Genomic DNA, 7222 nt, shown 5'->3' with positions numbered 1-7222 from the left:
TATGAAACCGGAATTATATACGACTTCTATATACAAAACCGAATGCTATACGAATCTATAATGTTAATACTCCCCCTCAAAGTGGAGCGTGGAGATCAACAACGCCCAACTTGCGTATATGATGATGGAAAAGAGCATGTCCGAGAGGCTTTGTAAACACATCAGCTACTTGCATGGAAGTAGGAATATGCAGTAGTAATAAAAAATTGGATTGCGCACGCTCTCGCACGAAATGACAATCTAACTCAATGTGCTTTGTTCGCTCATGATAGACAGGATTCTCAGCGATATATAAAGCTAATTGATTATCACAATAAACAGTCATAGGATCATGTTGAAAGTGCCCCAAATCAGCAAAAAGTGCTTTGAGCCACTGTAATTCACATGAAAGATCAGCCAAGGAGCGATACTCAGCTTCTGCTGTAGATCGAGAGACCACATTTTGCTTCTTTGTTTTCCAAGATATAGGGCTGTCACCAAGGAAAGTACAATAACCAGTAACAGACCGACGTGTAGTAGGACAACTAGCCCAATCCGCATCACAGTAACCCCGGATATGTAAGTCACTTATTGAAGATAATAAGATACCCATGCCTAGTGAGCCTTTTAAATACCGAAGCACTCGAATGGCAGCATCCATATGAGTAGTTCGTGGTTCATGCATAAATCGACTTAAAACATGTACTGCAAAGACGATATCAGGCCTGGTAACTATGAGATAGATCAACCGACCTATGAGATGTCGATAACTTGAGGGATTTGATAAAGGGTCGCCATCCGTAGATGAAAGCCGAAGTTGTTGTTCCATTGGAAAATGAGAAACCCGTCCAGCAAGTAAACCAGCATCCTTTAAAATATCCAGGGCATATTTTCGCTGACTCAAGAAAATCCCACGTGATGACTGTGCCACTTCTATCCCCAAAAAATACTTCAACTTCCCTAATGCCTTGATGTAAAATTTTTGTGCAAGGAAATCTTTAATTCTGCTAACCTCGGTAGCATCATTCCCTGCTACGATAATATCATCAACGTAAACTAACACATAGGTTGAAAAATTGGCATTAGTTTTCACAAATAATGAATAGTCTGCCTTAGATTGGCGAAAACTCGCTTGTTGAATGGTAGCAAAAAACTTGGAAAACTAATTTCTGGATGCTTGTTTTAATCCGTAGATAGATTTCTTGAGTTTGCAGACTAGATGCTCCCCCTGCTTAGAAAAACCTTGTGGTACTTGCATATAAACTTCTTCCTCCAAATCTCCTTGTAAAAAAGCATTGCTTACATCTAATTGTTCTAAAATCCAACCCTTAACAGCCGCAAGAGAAAGTAAAGCTCTCACAGTGACAAGCTTAGCAACAGGTGAAAAAGTAGCATGATAATCAATGCCTTCAGTTTGAGTATATCCCCTTAGCAACTAAACGAGCTTTGTAACACTCAATGGTGCCATCGGATTGATATTTAATTTTGTAAACCCATCTGCTGCCAATAGCCTTTTTACCATCCGGCAAATGAGTCAGAGTCCACGTATTATTTTTTTCAAGAGCTGTTATCTCATCCTCCATGGTTTTGTGCCACTCAGGTAATTTGACTGCCTCATGAAAAAAACTTGGTTCGATTGTAGAGGTAATGGCAGACAAAAAAGACTTATGTGCTGGAGAAAAACGATGGTAAGAAATAAAATTATGAAGAGGATATTTCTTACCTGGAGACGAAGAAACAAGATCAGCAGGGGTAGAATTGTGAGAAGCCAATGTACAATAATCTTGAAGGTAAGCTGGTGGGCGTCTATCACGTTGGGGTCGTGTGGGAGTTTGGATATTTTGGTTGCCTAAAGAAAGTGATGAATCAAAGGTTGCATCTGCTGGTGAACTAGGTTGTTGGGTAGATGATGTTTCAGTTATGATGTGTTCAATAGGCTGTGGAGAATGAAAATTGGTCACGGATTCATCTGTGTCTTGCAAAGGTGGGTCACGTTCATGAAGAGCATGTGATGAACTTATGTTTTCATTAGGAGAAGGTGATAAAAGAGTATTTGACTCAAAAAAAATTTCATCAAAGAAAAACTCATCAGTGACATGTGTAAAAGGTGTAGAAAAAACCGATGATTTAACATCCTTAAAAAGAAAAATATGTTCATAAAAGAGAACATCGCGTGACACATGGATTGTCTTAGATTCAATATCATAAATCCGATATCCTTTTTAACTAAAAGGATAACCAATAAAAATTCCCATTTTTGCCCGCTGATCAAATTTATTTTTAACTTGTAAATTTTTGGCAAAACACAAGCAACCAAAAACTTTTAGGCGTGATAAATCTGGTGCTATACCAAAAAGCATTTCATGTGGGGTTTTTCCATTAAGAACATCACTGGGCAATTTATTGATCAAATATGCTGCAGTAAGAACACACTCCCTCCAGAATTTAATTGGCAAATTGGCTTGAAAACGTAGACCTCGCGTAACTTCGAGAAGATGGCGATGTTTACGCTCAACCACACCATTCTGTTGCGGTGTTCTAATGCAACTTCTTTGATGAATAATCCCTTTGTCTAAAAAAAAATTTTGTAATTCTTTAACAAGAAATTCAGTCTCATTGTCAGAACGCACAATTTTAATGTTAGCATTAAATTGAGTTTTTATCAATGCATGAAAAGAACATAAATGCAATTGGGTTTCAAATTTGGTTTTCATTAAATATAACCAAGTGCATCGAGTATAATCATCAACAATGGTTAAAAAATAATAAGCCCCTAAAAAACTTGAAGTTGAAAAAGGACCCCAAACATCACAATGGATTAATTCAAAAGGTACTTTACTTTTGATGCTACTAATGGAAAATGGCTTTCTAGTTTGTTTTGCTTTAGGACAAATATCACAAACATATGCTTTATTAAAACTAACCATAGGACAAGTTTTTGAAAAGTGCTCTAAACGTCCAAGAGAAGGGTGGCCAAGTCTCCAATGCCAAAGATCAATCTCATGTGTAGAGGTGATTTGGGAGGTGAAAGAAAATGCAGCTGGAAGTTGAATGTAGAAAAGACCTTCACGAAGTCTACCCTTGCCAATCTGCTTCTTCGTGTATAGGTCCTGAAACTCACAAAAATTGGAAGAAAAAATTACCTTATATCTATTTGATTTGGTTAACTGACTAACAGACAGTAAATTAAACTTAAAACTCGGAATGTAAAACACTTTGTCTAATAAAAAAATCTGGTGAAAATGAGACTTTCCCTATGTGAGTAACTTGTGCTATTGTACCATCTGGTAATTGAACGTGAAGAGGGACATGACATGGTTCATAGGCATGAAAAAAATCTAGCGAACTACACATATGATTAGTAGCGCATGTATCTATGATCCAAGTATGTGATAAAGAGGAATTAAGTGCTATACCTGCAAGATTCGCAGTATGTAAACTACCTGAAGAGGACAACATAGCTAGGAGTTTTTGATATTGCTCTTGAGTAAATATTGGTGCTTGGACGTCTTGATTGCTATTTGTTGCCATGGCAACTTTAATCTCATTTTTATTACCTTGTCCACATCTTCTACAATTTGGCGGATATCCATTTAACTTAAAACATTTTTGTTTTGTGTGGCCCAATTTTCCACAGTGTTCACACGATGGTCTGCCACCATTTGCATTCAAGTTTCCTCCTTTGTTATCTACTGCAGAATTGTTATTCCAATTCCTATTTCCAAATGAAGTACGGCTTTGTGTTGTCAATGTTGCAGCTTCTGGAGATCCCCCTATAGCGTGAAGATCTTGTTGTTTTTCTTCTTGCCTCACAAGGGAATAAATTTTATTTGCATTAGGAAAAGGATCCATCAACAAAATCTGACTTCTCGTTGCTGCATATCTATCATGTAAGTCTTGAAGAAACTCCATAGCTCGATCTAGTTGCTGCAATTGATTGACAGTTTTTGCATTCGCACAAGTACATGGTCCTACTTGTTGTAGAGAATTCAACTCATCCCAAAGCGCCTTTATTTGAGTATAATAAAGTGAAACAGATGCATCTCCTTGTCGTAAATTAAAGATGGCATGTTTGAGTTTATAGATTTTTGGCGCATTGGTCTGCTGAAAATGCTCTTGCAAATCCTGCCATACTTCTCTAGCAGATTGTGCATACACAACACTTCCCGCAAGTTGATATGGAGTTCAACACCCAAGATCCAACAAGATCATTACAACGTTGCCATCTACCACCATCATCTTCATCATCATCTGGTTTTGATATAGTTCCATCAACAAAACCGAGCTTGTTTTTCGCTCGTAAAGCCATAGTCATTGCCCTTACCCATGTACCATAGTTATCACTAGTGAGTAAAGGAGAAACCAATACGGCAGTTTGACTATCTGATGGGTGGACAAGGAAGACATCATCCTCCTGTTTATTAAGGATGGCAGCTTGTTTTGATGATTGACCGTCTGCCATGAGTATTTAAACAAAATCAAAGAAAAAATAACGAAGATTCAACAAACGTTAATTTGATAAGTGAGTAAAGCTCTGATACCATGTAAAATAAAGAATAGAGTTTATGAATGAAACTGTTATGTCTTGCATTAACGTTGCTACATATATATATAGATGTACAATCCTAAAGAATAGAATCCTAAGTAGAAAAGCATTACAGATTCATAATATATATACAAATCTAATTGCCTTAAATATGAAAACCGAATTCTATACGACTTCTATATACAAAACCAAATGCTATACGAATTCTATACGTTAATAGAACCGTTCTTCTTATATTAATTAGTTGATGTATTTTAAACCACTAAAGTTTAGTTGTTGGCTTAATAAAATAAATGAATGTTTCAAAACTTATAATTAATTATTATTAATGGTTACATATTGTTGAATTTAAATAGAAAGAGGAAGAGACATGTAATCTAATAATTATTTTCTATTTATTTTCTATTTTTAATATTTTTGTAATGTAATTATTTTTTAATCTCAACTAATATATTAGATAATAGAGAATATAAAAAGATGAGAAATAATGATGCAACAAGTCATAACTACTTAATATTTATAGAGTTTGAAGAAACCAAAAGGCACTAAACAAAAGGTTACATAATTAAATATGGGATTATGACATTAAAATTAGGCCCTAATGGCATTGTTGAGGGAAGATGAAGAAACCTTCCTTCCTATATTAAATAATTGAAGTATTTAAGCCACTAAAATTTAATATTTTGTAATGTAATTATTTTTTTAATCTCAACCAATTTATTAGATAATAGAAAATACAAAAAAAATAAAAAATGATGATGCCACATTACTTTCTCTAGTCCCAACTTTATATATATACTAGAAAATAGAACCGCGCTTTACGCGGCTTAAAAAAAAATTAGTATTATCTTTTTTTCTTACTTTACACTTGATGAAACTGATAAAAAATATGAATTGATTTTTTTTTTTTAAGATGAGGCAGCCTTATAAAAAACAAAAAAAGCTATTAGCCAGCAATACAAATAAAGAAGCAACGCAAGATAAAGAATAAAATGAGAGAATATATTATAGAGTGATTTTATTCATTCCAATTGTGTATGTACAAAACAAAACGATGAGCTCTCCTTTTATAGTTACATAATCACTCCATGAAATTAATGAAAAATTATGGATCATAATTCCTTGTGAGATAGTGGGAGTTATAGGGAAGCTAAAGATTACTAATGGGAGATAGTGGGGAGACTAAGAGATATATGTTATGAACATCTATATATTTTAATAAATTCATAACACTCCCCCTTGGATGTTCATTACAAAGAATATGCCTCATTAAAATCTTTACATAATTGTTATTTTGTAATAACAATTAAATTAATTATGAGAAGATAAAAAGCCAAATCTAAAAGAAAATTTCTCTATTTATTGGATAATAGAGAATATACAAAGATGAGAAATGGTGATGCCACATCACCTCCTCAAGTCCTAGCTTTATATAGATATATAGATATATATATAGATATACAAGTATTGTCAACAATATTAACAAATATATTTTGGACAACTATTGACCATTAATTAGACAAATAAAAATCCAATCTTAACCAGCAATCACTAAGTTCATGTCATTAAAGCCAAACAAACAAAAGTAATTAAATTAAATTAAAATATCATTAATATTAAACTTGAAAAATACTAAATCTACTTATTAAAAGTTTATTTTTTGTGTGTGTGCCTGTGTATACATTTACATACATACATACTTGAAGGAATAGGGTGTGCAACTGTAATGAGTTAGGTTAGGTTTAGGAATTTGGAAGATTAGAGTAATAACTTTAACTACTATATTTTTATGATTAAATTTTTTTAAGACAATCTTTGTGATTAAAATAAAAGACATAAATAATTAAAAAAATGCTAGTTGGCAGACACCCACCAATTTTTTTCTCAATACTAAATCTATCCGTAACCTGCAACGAACTTAAATTTAAAATACCGAACTTATTCGTAACCTCCAAAATTATTCACAGTGGACAGATTTTTGTAGATGGGTTTAGACAAATTTACATATTTTTGCCGTCCTAATAGCAGCGATCGGCTAGAGGATAGTGGTTTGCTATTGTTCTTTAGTTCTATACACAAGATATGTCAATTTATTTTTGAACAACTTGCGAGAGATAACTTCAAATTTATTTGCAATCATACTATCGCATGATGTGAATTAAATTTTGTCAAATACGAAAGAGAAATTGGCCCAAAAAAAAGGAGGATTAGTGAAGTAATTAATAACAATTTATCTTGACAATAAAAGTTTTTATTAAAAAGTTGATGTACAAAGAGAAATTATTATGGGTCGAAAAAAAACCCAGCGTTAAATAAAAAGTGGATGATATATATGTGTGTTTCTGGGCACCAAACAGATAGTGCAAAGTGGTAGCAAATTTTATAGATCTACTCCTCCAGCCTGGCCGACTTTTAACGCCTAATATTATCTGAATTTATTGAAAGCTGTAAATTACAAAAATGAAATTGTAAGTTACCTCCGTCAATTCCACAAATTAAATAATAGGGGACCCATAAGATTTAAAAAAAAAAATCATGGGTCCTGTTATAAGATTCACGAACTAAATAACAGGTCCTCTATGATCAGGTGATTATTTTAAAAAAATGTATTTAAAAATAATTTAGTCCAATTTTTTTTATAACAAATTATATTTGCGTCCAATGTGAACACATGCACAAAAGGCAAATGTCTTGTTG

This window comes from Citrus clementina, unplaced genomic scaffold (assembly GCF_000493195.1).
Source record: "Citrus clementina cultivar Clemenules unplaced genomic scaffold, Citrus_clementina_v1.0 scaffold_9, whole genome shotgun sequence".
NCBI lineage: Eukaryota > Viridiplantae > Streptophyta > Magnoliopsida > Sapindales > Rutaceae > Citrus > Citrus x clementina.
This window is presented reverse-complemented; position numbering follows the sequence as displayed.